The following is a 19,454-nucleotide window of genomic DNA, read 5'->3' on the forward strand; positions in this document are numbered from 1 at the left end:
TCACTGGAGCCTGGCCTGCATGAGGCCCACTGCCAGAAAATCCACCACTCCTCTGTGCCACCATCTGAGGCATCCCCTGCGTTTCCTCTGGATCCAATTGTTCCTACCTCTTCATTTCAAAATCCTCAAAACTCTGTGCTCCATTACCCAACTTTATGCTACTCAAGGGCCTAGGGAGGGTGGGATGAGGAGGATGAAGTAATGAGAGGGAAGTTTTCACTTCCCCAACAGGAATGGGAGTAGGGACATTTGGAAATACAATGCTGGCTTCTCATACTCAGAATGAGAGTAAGGAGAGGAAATGCTTATACTACCTACTTTTTGTTCTCAATAATTCGTTCTGTTATAAGCAATGTAATGTTATGGATTGCTTGTTTTAGCTTGGTATAATGTTTCCATGTTTGAGCTCTTAGGTGAGGTCAAGTTATCGTAGCTATTTTGTGAAATGCGAAAATGCTTACAGAGCAAATTAGAAGCTTCTTTGGGACAGAGATTATAGTTTGTATTTCTTTGGTACTATTCATAACATTAGGACAGTAATAAGCAGAGCTGGCATGCGATAGACACATTTAGCAAGGCCCAAATATTCTCTGTATATTATAGATGTGAGCCTTTGGACAGGGATGTCTCCAAAGCACCTTCCCATTATCAATATCTCAGATGCATTCCAGAAAAGGAACATATCCATAGCATTTTTAAAAATCACTTTACACGGGAGAATTGGATATTCAGATGAATAATGAAGAATTTCATAAATGATCTTTCCTAATTTATATCTCTGTGAGTTTAAATTTCATTATATATCCTGTTCTTTTAATATGAGACTCATCACAAATAGTCAAAATCACAGGCAAGTCAAAGAATGTTTCTGAATCTGAGAGGAAATTAATAATAACAATTACTCTGATTATTGAATCACCCATATGGTCTAATTTTTTGTTTCTGAATATGTCACTTAAACTGTGAGCCTCAGCATCTTTGTCTGAGAGATGGGACTCATAATATCTACTTCACAGAGTAGCTCTGATGATAAATCAGATATTATACACGGAATTGCATGATGAATTATAAAGTGGGATGTAAATATGAAGAATTACTATGAATATTATTCTCCCTCCTTTAATTCTTATCCAAATTCATGTCACTGACCAAGTCCCAGATAAAGTGCAACTTTCTCTTTGAAGATTTTCAACCTCTCCAGCCAACAGCTCTCTCTTTCTCCTCTGCATTCTAGCCACATGTGTTGCCTACTACCCACTCTAGTACTCAAACACTTGGTTTTTATGTCTTTAATGTGCTTTGTGTATACATTAATTCTTAGAATTAAAATCTGGAAGAAAGAAACTCATCTCCTGTAGTATAATACTCCACACGTAGTAGGTTCTTGCCACTTACTGAATGGATGGATGGTTGGCTGGATGAATGGATATGTTATTGTTCTGTTCAGCCAGGTGATTTAGTATGGCTAGAAGTAACCTAGATGTCAGAAGCCTCATGGCTCCCTTTTCTTTACTATCCAAATGAAATAACTCAAGCCTCCTATATCCAATGGGAAGTCCTCCACACTCTCCCTGACACCTCTGAGGACTCCCAAGGAGAGCCTTAGGTTCTCCTGGGTCTGTCTCTGTGCAGCCTGCCTCCAAACTAGCTCACTCAGGTCCAATGGCCAACGTTCTCTTTCTTCAGCGCTTTGCCCAGGCTGAACACTGCCCCACTTCTGCCCTTTTCTTCCAACACCCCTAACACATCTCTAGGCAGATCTTTACTCTGACAGATCTTTAGCAAAGCTTTTAAGGTAGGAAAGAGTGGTTTCGCTACAGCACAGAGTGGGAAACAGTGGACAATTAATTATCACTATTCTTGAAGGTCCCTCAGCCATCCACTTCACCTTGATTTTCACATTGACTGTCTTTTCTTCTCAGGCTCCTCGCCAGCCTCTTGCCAGGTTGCTCAGCTCTCTCTAACCAACAATGAAGCATCAGTGACCAATTTCCAAATTCCAGTTAATTTTTTAAGTAGTGCAGGTTAGCTCTGTCTTTTTTTCATCCTATCTTTTAAGGCAGTGGGGGCATCATTTATACAAAAAGGGGCCCATCAGGATATTTCTCAAAACAACATGCTCTCTCTTCTGAGATTAATAATTCCATTTCTCTGCCAGGCAAAAGTAATGGAAAGTCAGTGTTTTCTTTTAAATGGTAAATATTTCCTGAATTCGTCATTTTAAAAGTTCTTTCACTTGAGATTTCCAGAATGGTGGGAGATAAACTTGTTCCCTCAGTAGCCTTCTCTCTGGTAATCAGACACCCCGAAGACTATTTATTCCATCCATCTCCAGAAGTCATCACAAAAAATCAGCTTCTCATTTTCCCAGAATGCTGAGTTTTAATGGACATTAATGGTGACATGAGGTTTGGTCTGTCTTAAATATATTCAGTAAGGTATTAAAGCTTACCAGACACTTGAGTGCAGATTTTTTTTCACATCATAAACACTGATTATAAGAAAAGCTTGTCTTATCACCATACTTTAAGCGCACGAACCAGCCTCGGTCTGGTAAAAAAAAAAAGAAAAAAAAAAAGTCATTTAGCTTTCAGGCTTTAGGACAAGAAGTCAACAACGTGTATGCTGGGCCGACCAAGTTTTCAATCTTAAACTACACATTTCTTTCTATTTTCTGCTTTCTTCGTGGCCTGGCTCCTGCTTTGTCTTTCACATGAAGTTTTTGTCTTACAACTAACCCCACAACACTCTTCCCTAAAATCGAATGTTCTGTCCATCTGTATCCAGTTACTACCATTCCACACCAGCTTATCCAACGCCTCCCACACGTGATATCCTGACTCCACAAATAAATTGTATGAGTTTTATTGACAGGAAGATGTCTTATGTTTATTATCAATTCATTTCCGTGCCTAGCATAGTGCTAAGCACCACAGAAGTTACTCAATAGATTCTGTTTCCGTCTGAGCAAAAATAATGAATTGTTGAAAGCATTTTTATTATTTGAGAGTGAGATATAGACGCTGGAAGAAGAGTCAAATTTAGTCCTCCCTGCTATGCCAGGCAGTGAATTTTGTTGACCCCGTCATTAGTCCATGGATATGGAGCCCCTAGGTACACAGTTGTCTCTTAGGAGCTGTGGGAGATACACATGTGAGATAACGCTTGGTGTTGCTCTCACGACAGTTGACTGCTATTTGTTTTTTGCTTCATTGGAAAGGCATCTGATGTGTCACACGTTTGTAAGATATGGGCCATGAAACACCAATACATTTAAACATTATGGTAGACAAAGGAAAAAAAGAAAGTAGCATCCATTAAAACATCTAGCAATTACTAATCCTTTCAAGGCTAAAAACAGTGTGTCTCCACAAAGTCATTTGAATCTAGGCCAGTTGTTAGACAAAAGCATTTTACAATATAGACATTTTTGAGAGACAGTTGACCTTGTCTGAAAAAAATGTATATTTTTAAAGCAAAGACAGTAGAGAGTTGAACTTTCTGTAGAGGTCAGCTCTCCAGTAGCATATGTGATGATTTCATTACTGTCCTGCTGCAATTTCTTTTAAGAGATGGTAATGAGACGTTTTTGGTTTCTTTTCTTAAATTTTCATCACCTCCGTTAGAGACAAAAATATGGTTTCCCTTTACAAGTGATTATTTTAAAATGAAAAGTCAAGCAAACCATTAGCATCCTACCAGATTGTCAATACCAACGGTCACGAGAATTGGAAGCAGGACGGTGGCCCCAGCACATGCTGTCTTTTTGGAAACATTTGCAAGGGTGGCCTGGAACCTGTGAGGTTAGAAATAATTTAAGAAGTAATCTTATATGGCAAGAAAGCCAGCTTGGAATCTTCCTGGAGAAATAAGCAGAATCAAAGGCCATTGCTATAAAATTTCCAAAGCACTCCACTAGAGTAGCGCAATCATAAAGGAAATTCCTGCTAGAAGGGTAACATGAAACATCGAATCTTATCCAAATTTTGAACAATTAATCATGGCTATGATAGGTGTTACTGGGGCTATAAGCTTTAATTGTGTCATTAATCCTTTGCTCTTTGAAACACTGGCAGATAATTTATGTATTTCATGTGTAATGATGCAAACCTCCATCCCAGCCTATCTAAGGGTGGTCTCCCATTGCTTTCCCATCAGCTGAGATCCAGGTGACACACACATTGACAAGGCTTTGTGGGTACTGGCAGAATGAAGCTTTTTTCTACACAATCTTTTCCTCCTAGTCTGGCCCTTCAGTAGACAGTTTGGCCTCACTTAGGTACTAACCAGTCAGGGCTAATTTAACTATACTAAGGATGGAAGGTAACAAAAGTGTCTCATTTGCTAACTTCTGCCCTCGTTTGGTTTATTTTGAACACTCTATTAAAAATAAAATGTATTATCACCTTTTCATTTATCTTCCATATCCGGAAGGTTTGTATGAAAGATTGCTCTAATTCTGGATACTGAAGGAATATCACTTCGCAGCCAATCCCTCGGGGTTTTCTGGTATCCTAACCCAACAGCTTTTAATAGGGATGTGTTTTCCAATGCAGACTTTCCACATGCTGTTTCCTTCTAGTGTGCATGCGGAAGCAATGCTGACAACATTTCTATTCATCTTTTAAGTTACTGAAAGGTGATTATATAGCATACAGCTAAGTTAACAAAAACAGGAGGAGGGTAGGGTGGGGTAGAGGCCCTGGCCGTGAGCATTCAGGAAGCTGGAGCAGCGCCACCTGGAGGAGCCAGGAGGCCAGCGGGCCGGATGCGCACAGATCCTTGGGGAAAAAAAAGAAGCCAGAGCAGCTTAAACGGTCAAAGAATCAAACGTAAAGTGAGCTGCAAGGGTCAGATCTGGATTGAAGCCCAAATTCTGAGTCTCTGCATCCGTCCGGGGATAAACTTGGCTCCTAATCAGGGCTGACAATTAGGCCGTACAGTTAATATTTTTACAGCTGTTTTATTAATAACACATACAGTGCATCCAGCCAGGATTTGTTGGAGACACCTCAGGAAAACGAATGATGTAAATAACAGATGGATGTAGAATATTCCTACAAACAGGCATAAAGATATTCCCTTCTTGTTTAAAAAGAATTTAAATAGACAGATTGTAGATAAACAGGCAGACAGAAAGCGGGAGAGAGAGAGGATTTATGATATTGGAGGTAGAGGCTGCAGGCATTCACATGGTGGAGAGCATGGACATAAACACACATGCTCTCTCTATGGGAGGATAGACTCAAAGCCTTGGCTTCCAGAAAAAATAAATTCCGTGGTGCAAGGGGCTGAGCCCTGCAGCATAGGGGCCGTTTGAAGCAGGTGTGCTGATGTGGTTCCTCTGATCCCTCCTCTAATACGTGTCCCAGGTCCAGAGATGACTTGTGTGGCTTGCCTGAGCCCAGCCTTGACCCACAGGGTGGCCTGGGGCCGTCCTTTCTTCTTTCTACACATGTCAATCTCCTATTCGAAGACCCAATGCACTCTTTCTAACTTTGCATCAGAACTAGGAGGAGGGATATTTCAATCTGAAAAGAGAACTAAAAAATTCAGGATCTTCATGTCTTTTGTTTTCACTCCTACTATTTTTTTGTGCTGCTTTTTCATGTGCCTGCTGCACTGTGCTCCTACCATACTTTGCAACCAGATGGCACAGGAACGAAGAACAAAGGCCACTAAAAAGTAGGCGGGGAGAAAAGGAGAGAAAAGCAGAGAACTGAAAGTCAAGACAACATCAGAGATGGGAGCAAAGCTCAAACAATTTCATCACTGATCACTTTCGTTGAATTATGAACTTAGAACAGATACTCTTCTCGGTGATGCTCCATGTGTGTCCTGTGTGCACTGTGGTGTGTGTGTGTCTGTGCCACACACATACCCATCCCTGTTCATTTACTACACTCACAGGGATCAAAGCCAGAATCCTATTTCCTTTGGTTCATTTCCGCGTTTCCCGCCATATGCCAAAAGTGGTGTGAGGTGCCCTTACTCAGAGGGAGAATTGCTGAGCACAGATGCGGGCTGGAGGGAGAGAATCCCTGCACCAAGGGAGAGGTGTGGCTGAGTTAGGAGGGCCCAGGAGTTGTGAGACCCGCCATTTCACAGCTGAGTGATCGTGGGCAAGTCACCTCCATTCTCTCACTCTTAGTTTCTTCTTCAGGAAATATCTACCTCAAAGGGATGTTGTGATTGTTAAAAGGGCTAACGTGTGTAAAATAACTCGTCAAGCATTGTAGTTATCCTGGAGTACTGCAATGTCTTCCAAAACTGTAAAGGTGACTAAGAGTTGTCTTCAGTGCTTTCCTATGACCCTCCACACCCTGAGTTTCATACTGCACTTAGACCCCTAGCTTAGCCTACCTCTCCAGATTGCACCCTACACTATCAAGCTTTATTTTGATCCCCAATTGAACTTACTGTTTTTGTACATTGGAACTTTGTTAGATTACAGGATGACCTAATTGTAACTTAGGCTATTAATAACTTTATATGTGAGCCTTGGAAAGGTTTTGTTTTTAATCAAGAATTTCTGGAGATACAATACCTTAGCACAAAAGGAAGGACTATCTATTGGTGAAATTTCATGCAGTTTGATGGGACTCAATAACTTCGGAAGGGAAACATTTGTTGTTCTCCTAGTCAGGGCTACACACAGAGGCCTATTCTGACTCCTTGTAAGGCCAGGCATCCACACCTTTGTGGGGGTATCAACTAGGAGGAAGGAAGACTTCACGCTTCTGCTAAAGCCTTACTTGTCCCTTTACGCCCTCCAGGTGGGCTAACGTTTTCTTCTCCCTGCGGTGTGCAGAGTTACACTCCTCTTCCCAGCCTCAGACAGAATGGGGACATTTGTGAAAATGGAGAGACTTGATATTTTCATTTCATATGAAACCACGTCCATAGCTTTTGCCTCTGGACGTGGAATTTGGGTTCTAGATGAGTAAAATGAAATGCAAAGAGATAAAGTAACTGAATTCCTTGTCTTCCCAGGCCATACAGGCTTTGGAAGTGCACGATGCACCTTCCCTAGTCCGGAGGATGGGGAGTGGTGGGTCGTCATCCTTCACGTGGGAATCAGGCAAAGACCTACGCCTTTCTGCATCATGGGCTGAGTTGCTAATTGACGCTAATTGATGCTTAACAAAAATTAAGAAGGACTTGAGAGTCAGCCTACAAGTTTCAAATCTTAGCTCTCCTGCCAACTATATGTTCTGAACCTCTCTAAGATAATTTCCTTAGTCCTTATAAAACGGCATAATGATGACCTAACTCATAGAGTTGTTGGGAGTGTTCAATGAGATGATGCATGGCAAGTAATTGACATGGTGCCTGGAAGCCTATGAAGTGCTAAAAAAATGCTACATTATTATCATCATGGGCTTAGTGAGCATGCCCCTTCCATCTCCTAGAATCATAGGATATTAGAGCTGGATGGAAACTTAGAAAAGTGGTTTTCAAACCTTTGGACCAAAATATCTAGTAGAAACACATTTTATTGTATAACCCAGTACAAAAAAATAAATATTACTTGCCAGTAAAACAGAATTATTTGAGCACTTTTCAAAAATTGTTAAAAACTGGGGCTTATTTGGGTTAGCTGCTGACGTTTGTCTCTTGATATTGTTTCGTTTTTAAAATTTAACAAGCATGTTGTAGAGGAGCAAAACAATTTCAATATACATGCTATTGAAATAGAAATTTCGTGAAATAAGATGTACTTTTATTACCTGCAACACGCTGATATTGTCTCTTTGGTTTGATTTTTTTTTTTTTGAGGGAAATTGGCCTTGAGCTAACATCTGTTGCCAATCTTCCTCTTTTTCTTTTTTCCCCTCAAAGCCCCAGTACGTAGTTGTATATCATAGTTGTAGGTCCTTCTAGTTCTTCTGTGTGGGACTCTACCTCAGCATGGCTTGATGAGTGGTGAGTATGTCCTCAGCCAGGATCTGAACGAGCAAACCCCGGGCCACCAAAGTGGAAGGCATGAATTTAACTGCTACGCCACCGGGCCAGCCCCTGATTCTGTTTTCTTTTTAAATGTTGGTTGTGACCTAATAAGTTGTTTTCAAAACCTAATGGGTTGCTACTAATGGTTTCAAACACTGATATAAACAAAGCACTTCTTTTCACAGATACAGAAGTAAGACTTAATGTGGCTTGTCCAATATCTCTTATATGCCACAGGCAGAACTGGACCCTCCACTAGCTCCCTGGGTTCCCAATCCCAAGACACTTGCAGTCATCAACCCGTTAGGCTTCAGGACCTTGCCTCTGTCGTTTTTATGTCCTGAATATATGGAGCAAGGGTTCTCCGGGATTTGTTGCCACTCAGAGCAGCCAAACAGACGTGTGTGGGTCATCTTGAAGATACTTGAAAATTTCCTTATTCTTAAGAAAGATCTGTTTTCCTCACTGCATTGGCAACACAGTTGGAAAGTTACTTGAATGTTTTTCAAAAATTGTTTATAGATTTGAAAACTGTTTGGGGTTTGTGATTGCTTCTGTTGTTTGCCTCTTTGTATCATCTCGTTTTTCAAAATTTAATAAACACTTTGCAGAGGAGCAAAATAATTGGTCACACACTTGTGGGTTCCCAGATTTGTTTTACATGTGTATGCAATACAGTGTAACTCAAAACATGTTCAAGCCCGGTGCCTCAAATCTTCTCTGATGCTGTGGTCAAGACCAAAGCAGAACTCAAGCAAGCACCCACAGCCCCAGACCACATCACTCACCAGGACCCTGACCACAGGAATTGGGGGCTAGATTCTGGCTCCAGTGACGCATATGGTGCCATCACGGCCCACAGCCAGAATCTGCTGTGACAGGCTCCCACAGAGGGCTGAAGACTCAATCAGGGGTCCGTTAGTGTTGGAGGATTTGCCCAATTTGCCACTGGAGGAAGCAGCAGCCGTTGAAGAAAGCCGTTGGCATCTCTGCCTGGTTCCTTTCACTTCATCAAGCTCCTGTGCCAGAAAGGATTGCTAAGCAGGGTTTGTCTTGGGTCCACTTATAAGGCAGGTGAAGATTGTGTTATCTCTTTTCTTTCTTTATCTGGCACCTCCAGGGCCCTCTTTCTCCTTCCTGTGAACCATAACAAGCCCATTATTCACTGGAAGGGCGCTGATGGCCTTGTGCATTTTCTTTTTGTCCCAAATCTTGGCTGGTCTTTCTCTGTAAAGATCATTGGTCTTTTTGTTACCTTGGATCATTCAGTTTTTGGTTGTCTAGAATGTTGAAATGCATGAGACAGTTTCAAAACAACTTTCCTCTTCCATCCCAGCCCACTTCCTCACAACGGTTTGTACCTAATAATGCCTGGTTAACTTGTAGGTATTTTCTTTGCTTTAACTTTCCCATCAAGAAGAAATAGGTTGAGACGGTTCTGCGAAAATGCCAACAGACCTTTAAGTTGCAACAATCTGGTTCTTAGAAAAATAAAGAAAAGTAAACAGCCAGACTATAGAATCAATGTCGGTAACCCGTCTGAGTTGTTCAAGCCCCGCATTTGGATGCCTCTGAAATCTGCAATAAGAACTAATCACATATTCATTCCTTAAGTCATTCACGCGTCTATACACTTATTTATCAGACATTTCATTTAACTATGAAGTTTAGGTCTTCACTATGCTTCACACTGACTAACATCCAGGTTTAGACTGATGAAGCAGATTGGAATATGGTATTTCCAGTCCACATGGGGGCATCTATATGGCTTTGCCACAGAGTAAAGGTCCAGAAATTCTAGTCCTGCTGCTCACAGTGTCTTATTAGTTGTCCATAGGGAATCATAGCAGGAGATATTTTCTTCATCTCAGATTATAATGGAAGGCTTTGTACCAGTGGCTGGAGGCTAATGTTGCTGTTCCCAGACAACATCTCCAAAGCAATTTTAAAATGAAGAAAGCAGTAATTCAGTTATGATTACAATACCTAGCATGTTCCATTTCAGCCGTAATTAGACATTCATACCCGAGACTTTTAGTCACATAAATATAGCCAAATTGGTTTAACAGTTTATTTGCCCCAAATTGCTACCTGGTTGATTATCTTACTTCATAGCTATAGTTATGTAAATATAGACACCATGTGAATGATCTGGCCAACACATGCCCTTTACATGTAACTGTAAACTCCTTTCGCATTCTTCACTCACTGTGTGGTTATTCAATTATAGTCTCTCATTCCAAACCCAGCCTTCAATAATCTGTTCTGTGATACTGGGACTAACACTCTGCAGAGCACATTTTCCCTTTGTTACCAGTTAGGTTCAGCCAATAGGAGGCAGTAGAGGAAGGAAGGTAGGGGTAGAGGAGAAGGGGCTTCTTCCTTCTGGATATATGCTGCTCCAACAGCGTGGTCCCAATAATGGCACCTGACTCCAGCATCTTTCAGCACTCTCAGGACCAGCTCCATCATAGCCCCCTGGGGAACTACAGCATCCAGGCAGTTCCCTTACCTAAAGCTCTGTGTCCTACCTTCATGTAGCCCCTCCTCTGAACTGCCACGTCTCTTGCAGTGTTGCCTTTTTGTTCTTTAACCCTCTAAATTCCCTTACTAAATTTCCCAGTTGAAATACCTATTGTGGCCTATTGTGGTTTCTGTTTTCCTAATGGACCTGATTGTACTTGTACCAGGAGTAGTTCCAGAAAAGAGACCCTCCAAGTGGGGGTTATGGGAATGGTCTAGTTCTATCCTTGGGCTTTAATTCAGTGCTGGCACCTGCTAATGGAAATGCAATGTTAGTATTTCAGGGCATGCAGCAGCATCGCGATTTATTGTGGCTAATTGTGATAAAGTTCCTATTAAGCCAGCGTCTTAGGGGACAAATGCCTGCTGAACTTGGCCTCCATGGTAGCAGAGTGATGGTACTGGTGACAATTGATGACTATTTCAAGAACGGTGGGGTGAGAGGGCTGCTTTGAATGAATTGGGAAAGCTTATAGGAGGACAATGACAAGTTCAGGGCTTTGAACTCGCAGCTCAAATTACAGTTAGAAAACTCAAGAACTTTTTCTATAGTAGCCCCCAAATATTCTGTTCTTACAACCACAGAGTTGAACTCATTGAAAATCAGATTCAGAATTTAATTGTTTTGATTGCAAAATTACACAGATTCCCCAGATCTCTTATGTGCAAGTCAGGGCATTGACCGTGAAGAAGTGGGACCCTGACACTTGGGATGGACAAGAGAATGTCTATTCTCCACAAGACTTACCCCAATTACCACTTACTGTCCTTAGACCTGTAACTAGGATCGTATCTCAGCAAGTTCTTGGGGGACAAATGCAAAGTCTGATCTGGGAAGAGATAGCTTGTACTAAAAAAAAAAAGTAAGATTTTATTCATTTATAACGATAAAAATCTAGCATACGTGTGAGAATGATTTCTAAGGGTGTTAGACCAAAGATGACAAATATAACATTAGGGTGAGCTGAATTTATTGATGTGGATGCACTTAACAGAGACTCTGGATTCACCACGCTGATAATTGCCCACTTTCCTCTTACTTCTTGCCCACCCTCATCTCTCTCAAACTATCACTTCCATCATGTGTTGTTTCTCGACTCACCAAAGACAATTAATCCTTCTCTTGCTCTGCCTCCTCCATTTTACCATCTTTTTCCTCCATTTCTTTCTCCTCCTCCTCCTTCCTTTCCTTCTCATTCTTTTCTCAAGAAAGAAAATTATAAGAATAGGCTAGTGATGGACCTATATCAAGGGAAAGGAAATTCACAAATTTTGAAGGGAAATTAAACAAAAATAAGAGTCCATGTCATCAAGTTCTAAGTATATTCATGTAGCCTAAGATTTTCCACCACAATTTCCATTCATTTTCTTATTCTCATCTAGTTAGGATCTTAGGTATAAAGTTTCCCATGAATAGGGCAACTGAGTCCTAGAAATGTTAAATCATCTTCCTGGTGCCATTTCTATTGTTCTTTGTGGTAATTTTCTTCTACTTATCATTATAAATTATAATATTTTATTTCCATTATGGATTTGATTTTTATTTATATATTTGTTTGCTTTTCTTTAATGACCTGGAACAGATTCACAATTTTATAGCAAAATTTTCAGGGGAAAATGCATTCAAATTGGCAAATAACCAATCTCTTTGAGGTTGCTTATCAAATTCTCAAGGAGAATTTGAAATAGAACCCATTTTTAACTTGAGCATTGCTTGGATAATCCAATAATAATCAAAGAAGGAAACCAATAATTAGACTAACTGGTTAAGATTACAGATTCTGGGGACCAGACAGCCTGGGTTCAGAGCCCGGTTCTGCTGCTTCCTAGCTGTGAGACTTTGGGCAAAATATAAAGAATCTCTCTGAGCCTTGGTTTCTGCATTTATAAAGTAGTACCTATCACATGGCGGTGTTGTAAGAATTAAATGAGCTAATATATGTAAAGAGTAGAACAGTACTTGGCACATAGCAAGCTATATATGTTTAAGTTTTATTATCATCAGACTTTTGAGGACATTATTTTTGTCTTGATTTTACAGATAGAAAACTAAAACTTGGAGGTATCAACTAACATGCTCCAGCAGCATGGCTTGTGAATTCTTTCAATAATCTCTTGATTCTTTTGATAATCAAACACAGAAATAGATGTACCACACCATAGATCCCACAGTTTAAATAGCTTCCAATGTGTAAGAGTTTCATTCACATAAGTGGCTTTTTTTTTTTAATTTGGAAGGCATTTTTTAATTGCTAATGGTGTAAATGAGGCTAATAAGTTTTGGACAAAAAAAAATTGTGTTATTGACTAAATGGAGGAAAAGGAAGAGAAAGTGGACAAAATTGTCCTTTATTCTAGCATAATCCTAAAAAACGGGCTACAAAACTTCCTGAAGGAATCACGTGATTTTTGACTTCTAGACTCAGAAATAGTCTCTTGTTGATGCTCTGGTCTCTACCACTCATTTCATGTTTTGGGGAGAGAGGAAACAACCCCATCATTCCTCCTAATTTATAACTTGTTGAACAAAAAAGAAGCCTTTAAATGTTATGAATTTTTAATTTTTTCTCATTTAGTTGATTCTCTTGCTGAGAAAAGTGACTGCCAAAGAACTGTGCCTAGTATGAGCAATAAACATCAACAGTATCTGCTGCATTAATAATTTAAACATAAATAATCAAACAAAAGGATCTGGCAGGTTCCGCAGGTGAATCATGCAGAGTTTTAAAGATGCTGGCGTGTTTAAACTAGGTAGCTTTTAAATGAAAATTTTACCCCAAGTGTGGTAAGAGATGTGTTAGAGAGGCCACTGATTCCACATCCATTCTACTACCACACTGATCTTACTGTTTTCACCAGGATACATCCCTACCCAAGACTTCAACAGGTGATGTATTATCCATGGGATCAAGTTCAAGGCCCTTTGTGAGATGGCTATCTCCCATTCACCTCAAACTGATGTTTAGCATGGACTTCTGATGGGTTGGACATCCATTCGGACTGGTCAGTCTCTATACCTTTTTTATTAATTATTTTAAATACCATTGTATTAGTTTTCAATTGCTGCAGTAAAAAGTTGTCACAAGTTTCGTGGCTTGAAACAACACAAATTTGTTATCTTATATTTCTATAGGTTAGACATACAACACAGGTCTCCCTGGGCTAAAATCAACATTTTGGAAGAGCTACATACACTACATTTTAGAGACTGTAGGGAAGAATCCATTTCCTTGCCTTTTTCGTTTTCTAAAATTTGCCCACATTCCTTGGCTTGTGACCGCATTCCTCCATCTTCAAAGCTAGCAACAGTGGATTGAGTCCTTGTCACATCACGTCATTCCAAACTTCTCTTCTGCTTCCCTCTTCTACTTATAGGAAACTTTGTGAATACAATGGGTTTTCCCAGATAATCCAGGAAAATCCCCCTATTTTAAGGTCAGCTGGTTAGCAAACTTAATTCCATCTGCAACCTTAATTCCCCTTTGCCATATATTCTAACATATTCTCAGATTCTACAGATTACGACATGGACATATTTGGGGGCCATTATTTTGTCTGCCTGTCGTGCAATTATCCCTACTACTATCAACTGCTCACCCAAACATGCCCTTTGCTGAAATCAAGTTGAGTTCTCCATTGACTCTCAAGGTAAATGTCTTTTCCCATCTCTGTGCCCTCCTCTATGTACTTCTTCCTTCCAGGTAAGCGCTTTTCCTCTCTCTCAGAGTTTGTCCATCCTTCCAGGTCCAACTTAAGTTTGCTTCCCCTACATGGAGGATTTTCTCATTTAAGAATGTTTATCTTATTTTCATTTTATTCCTTTTTTTCTGATTTTTCATTAGAATTCTATTTCATTGACCCATATAAAATTGCCAATAGTTTTTTACTTACAAAAAGAGAAATTGCATACGATTTAACCAATACTCATTCACCCACCATTTATCATTTAGTTGTTCCTGAATTATTTTATTTGTGTTTGTTTTCTTTTACCATTTGGATTGTAATCTCTTTGAAACCAGAACTATGTCTCATATTTCTTTGGAATCATTCCCTTCTAATTCTCACTTGCTCAGGATAGTTTTTCATTCAGTGTTGATGTAGCTGGGAAATGTTGTATCTGTTACGGATATTTCATTTCATGCAACAGAATCACAATCTGGCCAATTTAAAGGAAAAAATAATTTATTAGAACGATAGTGAATTAAAAACTCACACAGTGAAAAGAACAGTCAAACATCAGAAAGTAGAGGACTAAAATAACTTTAGAAATGTGTATAGTATTAACTATAAGTGAATCAGTGCCAGGAAGTTTGGTCCTGTTACAAAATCTTGGAAGACGGATTATCCTGGTTTAGGCCATGCCCCTACTTTGTGAATGAGGAATGGAGCTAACAAGGATGCTTTGATTGACAGTCCACTAGGGCCACATGACAGTCTATTAGGACCACATAAAATGTAGGGAGAGCACTTTCTCAAAAGACAGTTTGGATGCGGGTATGAATGAAAGGATGTAGAGACACTGGGTAGACAAAGTGACCAATGCACATGAATAAAATCTAAAGTGAAAATTCTACGTTAATTGACATTGTTAATAAAAAGCAAGTAGGGACAATAGGAAAAGTATAAAACCAAACAAGAGTAAGGATGACTTTTAATGGGTTATAGTCTACATTAATACCTTCACCTCTGTTCTCTAAATAAGCAACTATCAACCCTGAATTGTAAAAAAAAAAAAAAAAAAAAAAAAAACTTCTTTATGTAGTGGCAACACCAACAGCTATTATTTATTGAGCATGTATTACAAGCCAGGCACTGCACTAAAATGGTACATGCATTTTCTCAGTGAATCTTTACATCAACCCGCTGAGTTGAGTACTATTATTGTTCTCATTTGATGATGAGGTAAGCAAGGCACAAATAAGTTATGCAAGCTGCCCATGCCTTATATCTACTAACTGTAAAGAAGAAACAGTAATGAGGCAAGGTAGAAGAGGTGCAAAGGGAGAGGTACACCTACATCATTTGGACATCAATGACATTTAAGAAGACCAGGGTTAGGGAAGACAGCTTTAAGTTGGTTATTCATTTAAATAGGCACTGTGTCAGCCTGTGCTGGAGGCCAGTAAAGGGCAGAGTGAAGAACATCTATTGTCTAGTAGGGTAAATTGATGCTTGGACTAATGATTCCAATGCAATGTGAGAAGCCCTATTCTAGAATGTGTAGAAAGAACTCAGAGGGACCCATGAGCAGGGGTGAGAGGAAAGGGGAGATTGGAGAACTTTCTCCAAGAGGAGGTAGGTCTTGAGGAATACATAGAAAATGGTCATGGTCAAGAAGGCAATCCTAAGGATATGTATCTAGATGAGAGGGAATCAGTATATTTAGGGAGCTACAAGCAGTGAGACATGATTGAAGTCAGTCAGTCATGATGGGAATTTGGAGATGAGAATAACAGGACATGAGACTGAAAACATAGACCAGAGCCAATTTTTAAAGGGTTTTGAATGCCACACTACGGCATCTGCTTCTTAAACTGCAAACAATGGAGAGACTCTGGATATGTTTAGAGCCTGTACATTAATGACAAGATCAGATTTGCTTGGGGGGAGGGTGCAGGTTGGACTGGAGTTGGGGATGACTCCTAGTTTTCTGATTTAGGTAGCTGGATAAATTAGGTGTTATTTAACCTAGGATTGGATTCTAGGAGGAGGAACAGATTTGAGAGGAAATGAAATGAGTTTGGTTTGAGTACCTCCTCACATCAATATCCAACAAACACTCAGAAAGGTAGAGTAGAGCCCAGGAGGTGTTAACACACGGGGAACAGGAACTCACAATGATTGAGAAGGTTAGAGATGGAATTGTGGATGAGATCATCCAAAGAGAGTATGTAAAATGGGAAGAGGGATAAGAACATAAACTCTGGAGGCATCAACATTTAAAGATAGGACAAAGAAGATAAGCTAGGCAAGAAGGCTCAGAAGAAATTGAATGTTAAAAGAAAAATAAAAGAACAATTGTAATAAATCAAGAGAAGAGGAAGTGTCAAGAATACCATCTGCTGCATACCCTTCAACTAAGAGGAGAACTAAATATTTTCCATAGAATTTGGCTATTAGGAGGTTACTGGTGTTCCTACTGGTTAAAGTTGGTGTTACATAGTAGAGCCAAAGTCAGGGAGTTGAGTGTAAAGGGCAGTTGAAAAATTAGGGGAAGTGAGAGTATTTTACTGACAAGAAAGGAGAGAGATAGGCGGTGGTGGATTGATGGGAAGGAATATTGTTTTTAGTGTATGAGAGGTAAAGAAAGAAATGGAGAAGAGGAGTTGGAATGAGGATGAAGAGAGGGAGCTTTTCCCCCAGTGGGAAGGGACAGACAGAGGCCCAGGTGGAATATTGGTCTGGAAGAGGTGGTGCAACCCTTTCCTGGGACAGAAATACTCTATACAGCTCCCCCTAGTTCTTTTCCTCCTCTCTTTCCTTAACTTCTCTGGCCTTTTAAAATTCAGTCCTAATATGGGGATCATGACTGAGATCATGTATGCAAAGCACCTGGCACTGTGCTGGTTACATAACAGAAGCTCCAATAATGTTCCGGCCCTCTCTCCTTTTCTTACCTCTTTGGGCTGGACCACTCTCCCTTTCCTTTTTCCTTTTGCTTGCGCAGGAGATGAAATGTCCCAGGACCAAACTGCCGAGACTGACATATCAAGTAGCTGTGACACGATGATTGTAAGAAAAGCTGTAAAAAACATTTGGCTACAGCTCCTAAATTCCATCCTATGACAATAGACTTCCTATAAAAACATCCTCACCATGGGCTTCACAGAATTAGCCTGTGCGGATATTCCCATTCTTTCTTCCACCATCCTACTGTTTCAGGTCACAAGTGATTAGAGTGTGGGTGGGTCATGAAGCTATAGCCAGAAAGAGCTAATGTGAGTAGCAGGCCAGCTCTGATGAAATAAACAAGGAACATATTATGATTGTGTCTGTTCTGTTTGTCTTGCTCTAGTCCCAGGTGATAGTCATGGTGATAGAAAATGAGAAGCCAAGGAGAAACCAAAGAGCAGAGACATGTTGAGGTAATAGCAAGTCACCAAAACCAAGATGTGCTAAAGAACACTGGTCCAGTGAGGTGCTCTGTGAGTGTTCCTTGGTCCAATAAATTTAGGAAACACTGTGTAATACATACAATACATATTGGCAATAATGAAATTACCTTTTCAAAACCAAGCATCATCACAACTTATTTGATCATGGATTCCATTTTTAGAGCCACATCTTTTTTTAGCCACATTTTTAGAGCCACATCCAGTAGAACAGATATAGAACAAGATTTGACCATGCTAACGATCATCAGTCAAAAAAAATCTTCAAATTGATTTTGGAATTGGTCTCCCATCATAGTTCAAGTACACACTATCACAACCAACCCAAAATCAAAAAAATTTGTAAATGGGCTTGTCTTTTATGTATTTGAATGGATAAAATTCCTACAGCGTTGAAGAAAGATATATTTTTAAGCCTATTTTTGGAAGATAGTCTTAGTTGGTTATTCTATTTGATTTGGTATCCGATCTTCATAAATTGCCAGCTTTTTCTGTTGTACTTTATCCTAAATATATTCCATAGTATGTTTTCATAATTAATATGCAAATAGATGTATAGTTTATAATTAATTTCAACCGGGCACAGTGAAAAACTTGAAAACCTCAGCATGGAGGCATCTTTTTTGGTAGATGTTCAATGAAATCCCCAAATGTCTTTGTTTTTGCAATCCATAATTTGCAGATTATTAATACAATAAATCCTTGTTGTCTGTAAGAGTTGGCATCCTACCCATGAACTCCTGCGCAGAAAGCTCACAAACTAAAAATCCAAATGGAAAGAAAAAACCATGTGGTTTCTGTGTATGCTCATTACCTGCTTCTGAAACCATAATATCTCGGCCTTTTATAGATCTTATAACAGGCTCTGCAGGAAGCAGCTGCAATCATTAGCCATAGGACAGACTAAACACACGATCTGTGTGGAAGGAGGCCTGGATTGGCTTGGTCTTTTGGACCTCTGATCTTAGGCACAGGAAAGAGCACCATCAAAGGCATCTTTTGCACATGTATTAGAAAACAAACAAGCAAACAAGCAGAAAGTAACATGTTTTATAACTTAAAGGGATTTGAGAAATCAGGGAGTCCAAACTCCCTTTCTGCCTTCTTGGGTGTGAGGTTGGGTTGGTTAAGGGGCTTGTCCAAGATCACATATCTAGTGAGAGCTCCAGCTGGGATTCAAAACCAATTCTGGCTTCAGTGGATCTTTCAGGGAACCTGGGAGAGGAACAGCAGTAGAATTTGCTAGCACCTACCCACACACTTCGTGCCACTGAGCTGCTTCAAATCTAGACATGGAACTATAACCCCAGTGACTCCAAATCCAGAATCCGTCTGATCACACCCTTTTGAGAAAAACACTAAAATAGGGATACTCATTTCCAAATCCCAAGTTTAAATTCCGTACAACAGTGTCCTCATTTTGAAATCACCCAACTCGTCACAAATTCAGCTAGACTAGATGGGGTTAAAGCTCTGACAAAACCAAACACTTTGTAACAGAAGTCAAAGTCGTTTCAGCAGCTAGAGTTCACCTTTCTGAGAGCTCTTCGATGCCAACCCAGAACCAATATCCCAGCGTCGCTGGAGGGAATGATGGCGCCCTGCATTTCAGAGAAGATTTAAAACTGAGATCCTAACTGCTCATCATCATTAAAAATCTCCAGGCAGTTTTCATAAGAGCAAGGGGGTGGTTGCCTGAGGTTTTGGCTGGCAGTCAACCCAACTAATTACATTCTGTCTACTGTGTCCTCCCGCAGTTTCAATTGGATGTGTGATTTTTTTTTTAACTTCCTGTCCTAATCTGAATGTAGGGTCGCTATGTGTTCTTAAGCAGATGCTGCTGTTCTTCCTGGTAAGAGAGGCTTTTCA

Source organism: Diceros bicornis, chromosome 16 (genome assembly GCF_020826845.1).
Source record: "Diceros bicornis minor isolate mBicDic1 chromosome 16, mDicBic1.mat.cur, whole genome shotgun sequence".
In the NCBI taxonomy this organism is placed as follows: domain Eukaryota; kingdom Metazoa; phylum Chordata; class Mammalia; order Perissodactyla; family Rhinocerotidae; genus Diceros; species Diceros bicornis.